Source organism: Pelobates fuscus, chromosome 4 (assembly GCF_036172605.1).
Source record: "Pelobates fuscus isolate aPelFus1 chromosome 4, aPelFus1.pri, whole genome shotgun sequence".
Classification (NCBI taxonomy): Eukaryota; Metazoa; Chordata; class Amphibia; order Anura; family Pelobatidae; genus Pelobates; species Pelobates fuscus.
This window is the reverse complement of record NC_086320.1, coordinates 182,183,098-182,197,679: the sequence shown is the minus strand read 5'-3', so window position 1 is coordinate 182,197,679 and position 14,582 is coordinate 182,183,098. Positions and strand designations below refer to the sequence as shown.

The 14,582-nt window shown below is 36.9% G+C and overlaps 1 protein-coding gene across 2 annotated transcripts in view; it reads left to right on the top strand.

Annotated features, from left to right (window-relative positions):
- Positions 1 to 241: 241 nt before the first annotated feature.
- LOC134608747 (cadherin-6-like) overlaps positions 242 to 14,582 on the top strand; it is a 220,478-nt gene continuing 206,137 nt past the window's right edge. Inside the window, exon 1 of one of the 2 annotated variants that reach the window (XM_063451829.1) lies at positions 242 to 630. The gene's annotated coding sequence lies outside the window, so the exon portion shown is untranslated. Of the gene's footprint in view, positions 631 to 857; positions 907 to 14,582 lie in introns of those variants that run through there. The other variant, XM_063451832.1, reaches the window with a different exon arrangement.

The following is a 14,582-nucleotide window of genomic DNA, read 5'->3' as shown; positions in this document are numbered from 1 at the left end:
TGTAACATCAAAGTATAAAATAAAACAGCGACCTTGCAGACACACATGTAACTGAAGTTCTGTGATTATACCTTGACCTCATTTTTCCTTCTTTTCACTGACACTGTGTCCTGTTTCAGCTGATAGGTTCAGACTTCAAACACAAAAAGTCCTTCTTTGACAAGGGGTCTTTAACAAAGCCCTCCTCTCTGTACACTCCCACTGAATTCACTTGCAAATCCGTGTGTGTGTGTCTGTGTGTGTGTGTGTGTTTGAGCCTGTGAGTGTTTGAGCCTGCTTCCCTCAGTCTTTAACCTTTCCGTGCTGAGTGCTGCATCTCCAGGAACAGCAGCAGCCAAAACTGAGACTCAGTGCAGGAGGGAGGCTGCCTCTCTCTTACTGCCTCTCTAGTCTCTCCCCCCACTGTTATTAATCAGCAAGAAAGCCCCCATGATTTCTTCTCTTGCCTGTCAGAGTTAAAAGTGATGCCGTGGACTGGAGCCCCAGTTAGACTCAAGTCTTACAGCAAAGAAGGAGGAGGAGGTGCGTTTTAACACAGATATTGAGGGGGGAATAGCAGTGACAGCATCAGAGAAGCGCTGACCAGCATACCACTGAAAGAGACTCTCACCCTAACGCCTACAACCGCCGGTAAGGACACAAGGCTTTCTTCTATTTCTTTAAGACACATTTAGAGCTGCATCCTCGTATTGATCTGAAAGGAGCTGTTACTGCACTCCGTTATGGAGAAAGTTAACGGCAGCACCAGCTTAGGTTATTGAAGGTCACCCCAGTGACTGATGCTGCACACACAGGGTTGGTTATAGATGCTGCATGTTGAGAGGAGCACTGAGCCTCCTGAGATCTTATCCTGCTGTCTGGAGGCTCTGATCCTGCTTGGCTGCACACTCCTATTCCCCTGTACAGGTGATATAGATGCTACTACCTAAAGATCATTCTCCTGGAAATGAACCATGAACCTAGCCCGGGGCACAGTGCAGTTATATATACACTCCGATATTCGGTAGCAGTCACAGTCAATTGACTCGGACATATGTACAGTGTTATTGATACAGCTCCTAGGACTAGCACTCTTATTTAAAAGCTAAAGTAGAGGTGATCCCACTGCATTAAGGCACATGCTCCTTGGAAGGACTATAGAGACCCTGTTGTGTTCTACAGCCCTGTCATTTAACAGTTAGACCTAGAATAGAGTTCTTCATAGAACGTTTGTGTTTAAAGTGCATGTGTGTGTGTTTTATTATGTGCATTCTCTTTGCTCAGGATATAACAATATTGGTGATGCTACAGATGAAGGAAAGCTTTGATAATGTCCTTTCTTTGTATTTTTTTAAAAATTTTATTTATTTTTTGCTAGTATTTTTGAAAAGTCAAACTCAGCCTGCTATAAAATCCTCTTGTTTGATGGACTGTGTCAAAAAAAAAAAAAAAAAAAAGATCAAAATGCAAGGTGGATCCCTCACATGGAATACCTGTATTAAAATTGTAAGAGTTTAGGATTGTAACAGATACAATTGCTACTGCGTTATAGATTTTCATAGTTTTTCTTTTCTTCTGCGGAATTCCATAACTGTAACTGCAATGACCTCTTTGGAAATAATACCAGTGTTTTACAACCTGAGATATGGTGAGGAGAGCATGTAACAGACTGACAGCTAAAATGATAGGACAATTATACTGGGATTTTTGCATCAGGAGCCTCTATCCATTCACTAGGATGTTAAGTATAATAGAAGATTCTGCTACAACAGGTATTACAAGGCTGTCTATATCTGTGAACAGAATGGGCGAGCATTCGCAGTCCACATTAAAGTCTTAACTAGAGTAATATAGTGCACTTTCTCTGCTGGCTGCTTTCACAGAACGCTCAGCTTTCTGTAAAAATGCAGTCCTGATACTAGATAATGACATTAATTTGATTTGCACACCTGAGTGAACAAAGTACTGTAGTGAGGGTAAAGAGAAATCATATATTTGCCAGTTGGGTTAACTTGTGAATGCATCTCGGTTCATTTTAATTATTTATGTAAAAAGTGGGACACAAAAAGGCAAAAGGTATCAAATTATAAAAACCTCCATTACAGTTTCCTGTAGCCTTTTCGGGCCTGATATAGTTCAGAGTACATAAGTCATGCCTACAATTTTTTAATTTCTATTGCCTGTTTTTCATCTTCAGATCTCCTGAATAATGCAATGCATGCATTTCATAAATATCAAAGAGATTTGTTCCTTTCTAACAATAACTATCGATTAAAGTGAAATTTAATCCATAGTTTGTAGGGCAATACTATTACACGCAGCTCCGGGAGTCTGGGTTTTTTCTTTTCTTTTTTTTTTTTACATGCAATTGTTCAGTCATTTAAGATATAGGGCATTCTTCCATTTCTCCAGGGAATTCTCGGTTCCTCTGGGTTGTTCACAAAAAAAACATTTGGAAACATCAACCTATTTAAATATATACATCCCTAGGAACAAATTGACATATGCCGTCATTTCTCAATTTCACTGTTGGAACACCATATTCATTATTATTTTTTTTTTATATAAGAGGAAGAAATGCTATTATTTTGTAAGTCATTTTTCTCATGTTCATATGCTTAGCTCTCCTTTTCTCCACTCTGCCTCCCTCTCTCTGTTCTCTCTCATTGCTGTCTCTCCTTTTTTCTCTATTCTACACTTTTATACTCTCTCTCTCTTCTCTGCCTCTCATTCACTCTCTTCTCTGTCTCTTGCTTTCCTTTCTATATCCCTCAAACTTTATTTTTTTTCTAGCTCTATCATTTATATATATATATATATATATATACACATTCAGTTCCAATTCTTCACTAACATGATATTGATGAAGAAGACTGTCATTACTGTGAGAAAAAGGTAATAATTAAGAACTTAGTTGAACTTCACATTTCAATGAAAGTGACGCTAGTTCCTCCCACATCGCTCCTATGGGATTGAATTAATGTTCCAGTATGATTTCTCTTTGAAGCGAATGCCTATTCCCTTGGGAAATGTGATTTTTTTTCTCCCTGCTTTTCGTCTGTACCCATCAAAGGAGACCCTTTAATTTATCTGACTGCTTTTGGATGTGGGTTACGTTTAATTATGCTAGGACATGAGGATTTAACAACATCTCTTGAAAGAATGTATTTACTACTGCACATGCTACTTTAATTTTTTTCTGTGTTTTGCAAATTAATGAAGTCATGTGGAAGGCTTTAGTGTTTATTAGTTAAGCATGCTTGCCATCTATTAAGGTTGCAGTGTGTCCAAAAATACTAACCTTTCTAAACAAAAAACTCAGATAGGTAATTTGGCTCTATGGCCCTGGCCAGGGGCAAAAGTCTGGGCAGGCTATTTCTGGACCCTTTTTTAAACTAAATCAGGATGGCCATATTATTGAGATCAATGCAGGCCAAACTGGGACAAGTTTTCTTTGCTAGCAATTCAAATGTGCCTTATCAGTACACGGACTGCTATAATGGAATTCAGCCAAATTAGCAAAATAGAGAGCTTTCAGAAATTAAACAACCAGAGCTTGAAATGTTATTAGTTTGTCATTCACACTCTTCCATTTCCTTGCACTATTCAAGAGAAAACATGCGCCCATATTAGACTTAGGCAGAAAGTTCTGCATGGTGAATCAATATTCCTGCTGATTAAATGCAGGATTTGCCTTGCTATTGAACAGCAACTGTAGCATCTGAAATGTGTTCGAGCTAAGATAAAATTCGGGGGAGCTGGCTCATTTACTTCTTGCTTAGTCATGACACTATATTCTTTAGGGCTACAATACCTTGATTCCTTTTTCCCTTCTGAAATGGAAATTATTAAAATTTGGACATCTGGTAGGAGTTCCTCTGGCAGTGAACAGAATAATGGCTACTGTGAGATGTCTGCATTACAATACAAATGAATATTGATGTTGTTTGTACAGGTCAGTGAGCGGTAGCTAATATATAATATGGCATAAAAACACAGTTTAGATAGTAAACTGCTTTCAGTTTCTTATATGTTATTTTTATTGAACTTGGTAATTTGTCAAAGAAGGTACTCTAGCATGAATCGCCAATATCTCTATAAATGATGTTTGTTTTAGTTTACATAGAATTCTGAATAAATAATAAAAAAAAGGAAGATTGTATTGACAGGTCCAGCTTTATGCTTTCTATTCCTTTGTCAACTGACCTTCTATTGGCCATACACAAGTCCCTTTGATCCATTTAGCTTTTAGAACTAGATAATCTCCCATGTGATCTATTTGTCTGCTGAGTACTTCTTACTGACATTGATATCTTGTGCTTCTAAATCAGTGATGGGGTGCCTTTACTTCATTGTCAATCATTTTCAAACTAATAGAAAATAATTAAAAATCACACACACACGCGCAACACACACACACACACACACACACAACACACACAACACACACACACAGACATGCTTTTGTAAGTAGAATTTAATTCTGTCTGAGCAGATAAAAAAACATTTTTTTTTATTTATTTCTTTTATCTTCTAATTTTAAAAATAAATATTTGATGTTATACCATATATGATAAAGAATATTGGTTATCACCATAGCAGGATATACACACTTTAAATCTGCTCAAGGATGCTAATTCTGTTATCTGGGTGTAATGTTTGCAGCTGGTTGGCAGCTAGGAGGCAGGATGCTTTCCAGCATTTTTTTTTTTTTTTATTTAGTGGCATAGATGCTCTGGCTCGGAAAAGGGTGACATTATTCTTCCTTCCTTCTGCAAAGAACGCTGTAAGAAACATTCATATGTTTCAAGGTGAAGCTAGAGGTGATTGGGAAATAAACCACATCTCTGCAAATGGTTTTGTTTAAATTCAGTCTTCCTACACACTGTGGCTGCAAATACTGATTAATCAAGGTGATTGTGCTAGATCATTTTCCGAGCAGTATAAAATACAGGCCTGCAAAGGGAGGGTATGGTAAATTGAGAGTTTTGTAGAGTAATAATTCGAGGATAGGACAGTAGTTTTATCCTTGTGCAGTAAAACAGTTTTGGACATGCTTTTCACTGGGTTGTTGGAGAACAGCTCCGGTCTTCTTTAGTCGTCCTATGCACTGCTGGCTGGGTATGATATGCACTGCTGACTGGGTATGATAGGAGTTAAAACACAGCCAACAATGGCAGGAAAGCACTGATTGCTTCTATATAGAGTAGAAGTAGCATGTCTGTGTTGCAGGTGGGAGTTACTACATATGCGTGTGTGTGGTGGGAGGGGGGGTTGTGGGGGTTCTGTAAATCTAATTTAAAAGAACTTTTACATCCCTGGCTTGAAAAGGGATCTATAAAATAATTGCAATAAGTCAAATCTATATCTCCTATATATCTATATAGGAGGGTAATTGTTTTCTCTTCAGTAGACTCCACTACTGGTTAAACAAGGTGTTTGATAAATATTTCCTTTAAAATAGCTAAGTAGTGACTATAGTTGATTTGCGCCTATTATTGTTCCCTTGTTATTTGAATTTTCTTCAATTCAGATATTAGTGAATAACTCGGCAGGTATTTAATCCATGTTTGTCTTTAAATGGTCAAAGCTTTGTCCTTCGCACAATTTAACAAATTGCTCTGTAAGAGTTTCAATATGAACACACAGGATAGAGGTAAGGGTGTTTTTACTACACCACCTCGTGTTGTAAACTGGGCCGATGAGGTCAACCTGATCTTTGCTTTACTTGGGCACCTCCATATATGAGGAACAGAAAGCACAGATCCCCTCTAGTATTAATGACACTGTTACAAGGATCTCAGTATTGCATTTTCTAGTTTCTGGCTTCACTGTTTTTTTCAACTAAACAATATACAAAAAATATAAATATTGCAAACTGGTATTAACAAGTACAAAGAAGAGAAATGGAAAGAAACCAGAATAGTGATTCAACTGTATTACGTTAATCAGGAAAGGATGTAAATAAACCATTAATAATGACATTTGCTCAGAAGTCAAACAATTTGTTGGCTTCACATTAGAATAAAATGTTCAAAGTGTCCAATCATCATTGAAAAATATTATCCTCAAATTTGATACAATTTACAGAGGAGTTGACTCGAGTGCTTTCAGGGAATGGGCAGAATAGCTCAGGAATTAATTCTTTTTCACAAACTATGTCAGTTAAACATAAATAGCCCCATAAAAGTGGGCCATGGATGGCACATCCTGTTGTTTCATTCTACATGTGCGGAGTGTGATGGGTATTTATTATTGTGCTGTTATTATGGAATTCTCCCCTTCTTGCTCCCTCTCGGATGGAGAAAAGTAGAAGGTTCTAGACCAGGGGTTCTCAACCTTGTCCTCAAGGACCCCTTACCAGTCCAGGGTTTAGGGATTACCTGGGTGTGTCTAAGGTGTTTAGAAAAAAAAAAAAAAAAAACACCTTAGAGTCTAAGGTGTTTTTTTTTCCCCTTTTTCTAAACACCTTAGACACACCCAGGTAATCCCCAAATCCTGGACTGGTAGGGTGTCCTGAGGATTGGGTTGAGAACCCCTGTTCTAGAGGGTCAGAAATATGACTCATTATTTATTGAACCAAAAATGTGTCAAGTTGATAGTAGGCAGGGTTAGTAAAGACAGTTACTTCAGTTTGTAAATGTAGTGAGTGAGCTTAAAGCACAACTTTAATATAAAAATAAAAACCTAATGAAAATGCCATACAGCTGGGAAGTGGTTTTAAAAAACAAAAAAATCTTCAGCTTTAACATCTGGATTTGCACCCATAAGTCACAAATTCTTCCAATCAATCATACTACCTCTTTCATTGAATTTATTTATGGAAGAGGTATCTTCCTTTACCTCTTCTTTTATCTTTGCATAGACCAAAGAGTGCAGAGGCAGAAAAGCGAGAATTAAGAAAGTAGTGGGGATGTTTCTCTGGCGCCCCTGGGTAATAGAAGGACCCACTTGGAACGTTAGAAGACTTCATTCTAAATCCCGAAATTTTTGGCCCAGACTTCTTTGACCATAACAAACTTTTTTTTTTATTAAATGTTGCGCATTGCACGTGGGCATGGAAACCTTCCTGACTTTCTAGCAAGGAAGCAAAATCATTTACCTATAATCCTTGTTATTTCAGTATAATTTTATTGATTTTAATTTGGAGGAAAATGCATGCAAATTTAAATCTTCAAATCAGATCCTATATTGACAAAATGTTCTCCAAAGATACTTTGAGCATTCTTTGTACAGTCATGAATGTGCAACTAAATCGACTGGTAAATATGTAATTTATGTGTGGGTCAAATACAGGTTATACTTTTGAATTTTTCAATTCACATACTTATTTGGAATTTAGTAAACAGTTGCAATAGTATACATTATGCATTATTTTCATAATGTTAAGATTAAGCATATTCACAGACTCAAGCCACAGCTCATGAAATTGGTTTCACTGTCTCTTTAGACTGAAAATCATCTTGATGTTTGGGGTATCATTCTTTTCCAATGCCTTTGGGAAAAAAATAACAAGGTTTACTTAGAATGCCCTGCAGTATACGCTATATAAAACAAACATAAGTTAATATCTACTAATTCTGCACACCTCACTTAATATCTCCTAACTTAATAGCTCCCAACTTGCGCCATTACAGTCCATAATGAATGCGGCAGCGAGGCTCATCTTCCTGTCCGCCCGCACCTCCCATGCCTCACCCTTCTGTCAGTCCCTACATTGGCTTCCTATAAAATATAGAGCTCAATTTAAAATTCTGGTTCTTGCTTTCAAATCTCTACATAATGCTGCTCCCACCTATCTATCCTCCCTTATACACAAGTATATCCCGTCTAGGCCCTTACGATCTGCTGAAGACTTACGTCTATCTTCTGTCCGTACTCCCACCTCTGATGCTCGCCTTCAAGATTTCTCGAGGGCTGCACCGTTCCTGTGGAACTCGCTTCCCTCCTCCGTTAGATGCTCACCCAGTCTCCACTCCTTCAAAAATCGTTAAAAACCCACTTCTTCATAAAAGCGTATCAATTAAACTGTTAATAGCTCCCGACTGATTCCTCTTCTGCAACTGTCGCTAATCTAATACTATCCTTACCTTTTGTGTCATTTTACCCCACTCCCTCTAGCATGTAAGCTCATTGAGCAGGGCCCTCAACCCCTCTGTTCCTGTGAGTCCAACTTGTCTGGTTACAACTACACGTCTGTTCGTCCACCCATTGTAAAGCGCTGAATTTGACAGCACTCTATAAATATCATAATAATAATAATAATCTAAAGCATAAATCATTGCAGAAAATTATTATTGCAAATAGTAACAGACACATAGAATAGTTTAAATAAGTTTGGTTCACCCTAGTAGCAAGAGTAGTCATTGTATACTAGAAAATGGAAATTCGATCCATTTGCAAATGCTATGACATCTACTGAGTAGATTCTTTACAGCTCACTCTGGTAGCTACCCAGTTTAAACCGTTTAGGGTTAATATAAACCAGGGATATTCTTGGCATCTGGAGACCACCCATCCATGGTCACATTTATAATGCGGAATTTACTTTGCGTGATTTTTTAGAGAAGAGCCCAGATTTATTTACAAATGTTCCTAATTGGTATCATATTAAACTGTGTGACAGTGCCAGGGCTCTCTCGTCAACAAGCTGTAGTAGCTATGTTGCTAAGAATGCAAGTTCAAGCCAGTAGTTTCTTATTACAGGTCACAGTAATTGCATATTCATCCAATTTCCTTATTTTAGTAATACAATGGTATATATATACAGACCAAGTGGAATTGAATTAGTCTATGTGCCTGGCATTGTTTGCACCATTACAAATGAATGTCAATGCTCAAAGGAACACTATAGGGTCTGGAAAACAAATATGTATTCCTGACCCTATAGTGCAAAAACCACCATTTAGGTGGCTTGCCCCCCCCCCTTAACCTTCTTAATAAAACTCACCGCCGGCGCGACCCCGCCCCCTTGGTGACATCATCAGAATTGCTGATTTTTAGCCAACCCAATGCTTTCCCATGGGGAAAACATTGGATTGGCTAAAATTGGCAAGGGGGAGGGGACAATCACAATTTTGGCCAATCAGCGCCTCCTCATAGAGATCACTGAATCAATGCATCTCTATGAGGAAAATTCAGCATCCCCATGGAGACGCTGAACAGCACTGCTGCCTACTGTGCAGCACTGAGCCAGGAAGCACCTCAAGTGGCCATCTGAGGAGTGGCCACTTGGAGGTGTCCCGAGGGGCAATGTAAACACTGCCTTTTCTCTGAAAAGGTAGTGTTTGCATGAAAATGCCTGAAGGCTTTATGATTATAACCACCAGAACAACTACATTAAACTGTAGGTGTTTTGGTGACTAAAGTGTCCCTTTAATATGTTCACCTTATACCAATATTATACGTACTTTTAGTATAATAAATGTATGATCATTGTTAACCAATAGTTTTTCAATATAGAATTTTGTACCTGTGAGACTGTGTGTTTAGTTCATAAATATTTAGAAGTTTTGTTTCTCGTCTCTTGAAGAATATCCACAAAACATATTAACCACTTTTTCAACCCAATAGAGTTTGTATGAAAATCGAAGAATTAGAAACAGTTGAATTACTTCATATGGAGTGCAATCAAAAGTAAATTCACATTTCCTATGCTTTGCACCAAAAAAATTTTTTTTTAATAAAATGGCAACTCATATCATATGGATACAAATAGAACAATTAATGTAGAAGTGTATAGAGTAGTGAGTATTCAATGTGAGGTGTAGAATAAAATACACCAGTATTATTGAGGCTTTGTTTATATCTACCAATATCTAGGTTCCAATGTGCCCAAGTTTGGAAGCAATGAAAAATATCTGGTGTCCCAAAGAACTCCAAAAATTGTCATGTTCCTTCGTCTAAAACATATCTTTCTCCCGTCATATGTCTAAACGTAGAGGTGCAAAATGGACAAGAGCCATAATAATAGCCATGCATGCAGTGTATTTGAAACACAATATCTCTCTGTGCTCATTTGCGTGTCAACCTGGGAATTATGGGAGAAATATTGGAATATGATTTATCGGATTACAGTGCCTGAGGCAGACTTTTTTCAAGGTTCTAATTGAGATATGTAAATAATGTACAACATCTGAATAAAAGCAGAGGGAAAGATAAGATAAATCAGAAATGTTAGCATAGTGCCTTAGAAATATATGTAACAACAAAGTAAGGAAACATAGTGTAATAGCTAAAATTTTGTAGAATAAAAAGTAGGCACTTAAATTTTTTAGGATCTTAGATTCAGCTGTAAATTACATGAGAGACAATAAAATACATCATTACTGTGATATATATCAATATGTTAAATGAAACATGTTGTGATTGGTACTAACCTTTATAAAAAATGTGGCACGGATAATAAATTTAAAAAAAGTTGAGATGAGGAGAGGAATGGGTGGAATGATCCCTGTCTTGGGTGGAATGATCCCTGTCTACAGATATAATGCTCGCAGTCCTCCTAGAAGTGGATTTTCTCATAGATCTGATTTAGTAGAATTCTCTGTGCTTAAGGTGCTTCCCAACAAAACCAGGAGAAGAAACGGGTTTTTTTTAATGGGAAGCATCTTGAGCATATAAAATTCTACTTAATCAAATTTACAAGAATATCCACTACTATGAGGTCTAGTTGGAGCTGCATCTAAGCTCCTAAAAAATGTGAGTGCATATTTTTATCTTTTTTTATTCTACAACATTTTACGTATTACACAATTAGTTTCCTTTTTTTGTAATTACATATATTTCAAAGACATGTTTTATCTAATGCACAAGATCTGCCTATATATGTGTATACATACTGTATGCATATGCACACATGCAGCTCTTTTTTTTAGCAGTTCTTGCATTTCCCAACTCTTAGTATTACATTTTAACATTAAGTGGGTTAGCGAAAAGAGCATAACTTATCCAGTAGTGTCAGTTCAAACTCACACAAAAATATTCACATAGATTGGTCAAGTCATAGTAAAGCAATGATAAAACAATGTATGAACAGATCAAAATATACCTTTCTAGTAAATAATTAGTTCCCGTTGCTAGCATGTAAATAGTGAGGAAAGCATAAAAGAAAAACAGATAGATAGACAGATGGAAATTAAACACCCACATTAACTAATCCTTCAGCATCTTAAAATATATTTTGCCAAACGCTACTCCCTAACTGAAAGTATATATACAATATTAAAAGCCAACTTTGTGATTTGTGACATCTACTAGGTTGTGAATGTCAATGCTGCAGTGCCCATTACAGAATAATATGATATGTATAATTGATTTTACCAAACATAAGTGGCAGGAATTCATGACCATCTACGGATCTACGGACAAAAAGTTGAATTCAGAAAAATAATGTTAAATATAAGTTTTTTTCTACCTTGTTAAATATATATATATTTATATATATATATATATATATATGAAATGTAGATGCTCCTTTGAAATATCCTTTGAGTCATTTTGCACTGGAGAATAAATTGCAAATGTTTGAAGAATACATTTTACGATCTTATAGAATATATTATGTCAGAGGCTAATTAAACATGGATTTACAGCTGTTATTAGACTATAGTTCCCAGTACTGTAGTAACCCCTTCAGCACCAAAGATACAAGTAATTAGTTTCACTTAGCACTTCATTGGGAACCAACATAATTATAATAAATATCGTAATGATACATTTTTTTTTTAAATAAACCGCAGTTACCCTCAACTCTGCTCCAGTGCTTGTCTTCACTTGGCTCAGAAACAATTTCTGTGCTGGAGCTCGTCAGTTCTTAATCGTGCTGAAAGATTGTAAAGAATGTAACTTCTTCCTCCACACTGTTCAGGAAGCAGGACAAATGGAGCTATGCAGGGCTCCTACACAGCTTCCATTGGGAGACATTAGTACTGAGTCTACTTATCAAATGTACGTCTTACCAATGATTTCAATGGGAGAGTGGCAGATATTCCATAATATATGCACATCAATATGTTGACAGAAAATAATATATCCACCAGTATATCTCTCTACAAATCCACCCAGCAGCATGTGCATTTGCTCATTAACTCAAATGCTGCTTCTCATTCATTAAAATGTATTAAGAAACACTTTTGTGTCACCTTTTCACATGAGTGTCTGCTCACTCTCCTATATAAAACTTTGAGAAAGATATAGTTTCAAGAAACCCTTGTACGGTTATATATTTCAAAGCTTTTCTCTTACCTCCTCTTTGAAAGGAAAACAAGTTGAAATAATAGTTATTTTTGCATATGGGTCAAAACAATGCCCTTGGCATTATGCTTGAAAATTACATAAATTATATCACCTACAGTCGCTTGAGTGTGATACTAAAGAAGTCAAAGTTTTAAATTTAGTGGATCTTTAATATTAGAGGTGCAAACCTTTGTTCTCCAATTCCATTTATGATATGCTTTTTGATGCATAACAATTGTGTGTCTCCCCTTACTACAATTTGCATTCTGTTTCTAATGCTTATATTTTTTTAATGTTAAAACCCTTGAAGGGACGCTATACACACACCAAAAAAATTATAGCGTAATGTAGTGGTCATTGTGCCTAGATAATGTCCCTTCAATCTGACAATTGCACGTATTTCTGTGCTTTGGATTTGTCAGCCAGTATGCCTCTAGTGGCCAGAAATCAGATAGCCACTAGGCACTTCATTTTAGATCACCTTCAGAAAAGGTGGCTTTATGCAGTTGCCACACTTGTGCTGTATGTCTGTCAGTGCTTCTCTATTTAGAAGCATTGGTTTGACCACATAACATCCTAGGGATAATCTCAAAATAAGGAGAAGCAGAACCATGTCAAGACAGGGAAACTGCTGGATAAAAAGGTGATTTTGTCTTTATTATTTTTTTTAATTTGTAAAAGGGTGCCCTGTAATCGAAAAGTCACCAGGAACACTCTGATGTTTTACATTCGTATATATTTATTTCAAATAAATCAAATAAACATTTGTTTGTTATGTTTGTTTCGGTCTACAAATGATTTTTGGCTACAGATCCCTTTTATGTTACCTGTTCATTCTAAGCAGGTTATTAATGTCCCTTACTGTATTAGGCCATGGTCATGATAAAGCAAATGATAAGAAATTATATGTGTGAGGAATACTTTTGAACTACTATTCCCAGAATCCTTTGTCAGCTAGTTACTGACCCAGGACTGTGGATATGGATATTGTATCCTATGTAGTCCAGAGGATCAGCATTTTACTTCTCTCCCTTCTGCACGTGGCTAATGCTGACTGCTGACACTTGAAAGCTTTATATTCTAGTTCTGGGGGTCTTTGGATCCTGACGCCATGCAGTTCTTCATGAAATGTCTTTCAATTATGTTTCTGCTAGCTGCCAACATCTTGTGACATATTACTCAGTAGCTTCCAAGTGGCCTCACAGTGTTGTATTAAATGTGTGTTTCTCATGTCATGTATAATTAAGAGGCAAAAAATTGCTATAACGCCAAATAAAGTTTCTCACTCATGCATTTAAAAGTCAGAGCATTGAAAAGGTTGCGTTTGTAAAAGCCTTAACTGCTCTTTGCATAGCTTAGCTTTAGTGCTGACATAATTCATGACATCTCACATCACAATTTGATTTGTGATATAATTTGTCTTCATTTAATGAGAAAGCAGACATGGAACATAGTTAAAGAGTATCTGTCATATATGACATTTTTTACTTCTTAAATGTTCCTTCAGAAACTCTTTTTTCTATCTGTGTTTTTTTGATACAGTAATAGGTTTAAAAGGACCCTCTTGGCATCATAACAACTTTATCAAAATGGCACTGGCTTGCCTTTAGAGTTTAAACCATTCATGGATGTTTTAACCCCAAAGTCTCCTTGACAGTGCAGTTTCACTCTGCCCCTCCAACATGCGCTTTCTGAAAATCTTCAAAACAGAAGCCTCAGACTGCTGCAAATAGGGGCACTGCTGATTGGCTTAAAGTACGTGTTTCACAAGCCATTTTTTACGCCAATCACCACACCCCTACTCACAGCAGTCTGAGGCTTCTGGCTTGAAGATTTTCAGAAAGTGGATGTTGGAGGGGGTACTAATGGCACTAATGAGTTTACTTTGGAGTTCCATTACTGAGCAGTTTAACCCCTAAATTAAGCCTGGCAACTTAACAACTTTAAATAGATTCAGTTGTTAGAATACACAAAGTGTTGTTTAAAGAAATTAGTGTTGAACTTTATGTACTTACTGTAGCCTGCCTTCGAGTCTGAGCAACAACTTTAAAGGAACACTTTACATTAACTTTAAAGGATCACTAAAGGATCAGAAACACAAACCCCCCTTATACCCCTAAATATAGTATAATCTTACCTTTCCTCCAGTCTGCTGCTGCTGACTTTGCCCCTGATCTGCTCTGACATAATCAGAAATGTTGTTCTGAGCCAATCACAATACTTTCCCATATAAAAGCATTGGATTGGCTGAAACTGCCAAGGAGGCAGATCAGGGGAAGAGCCAGCACAAGCCAAAATAATCCAGTATTTACACACACAACTTGCAGACAGCAGTGACACAAAGTGACATCAAGCACATATTTACC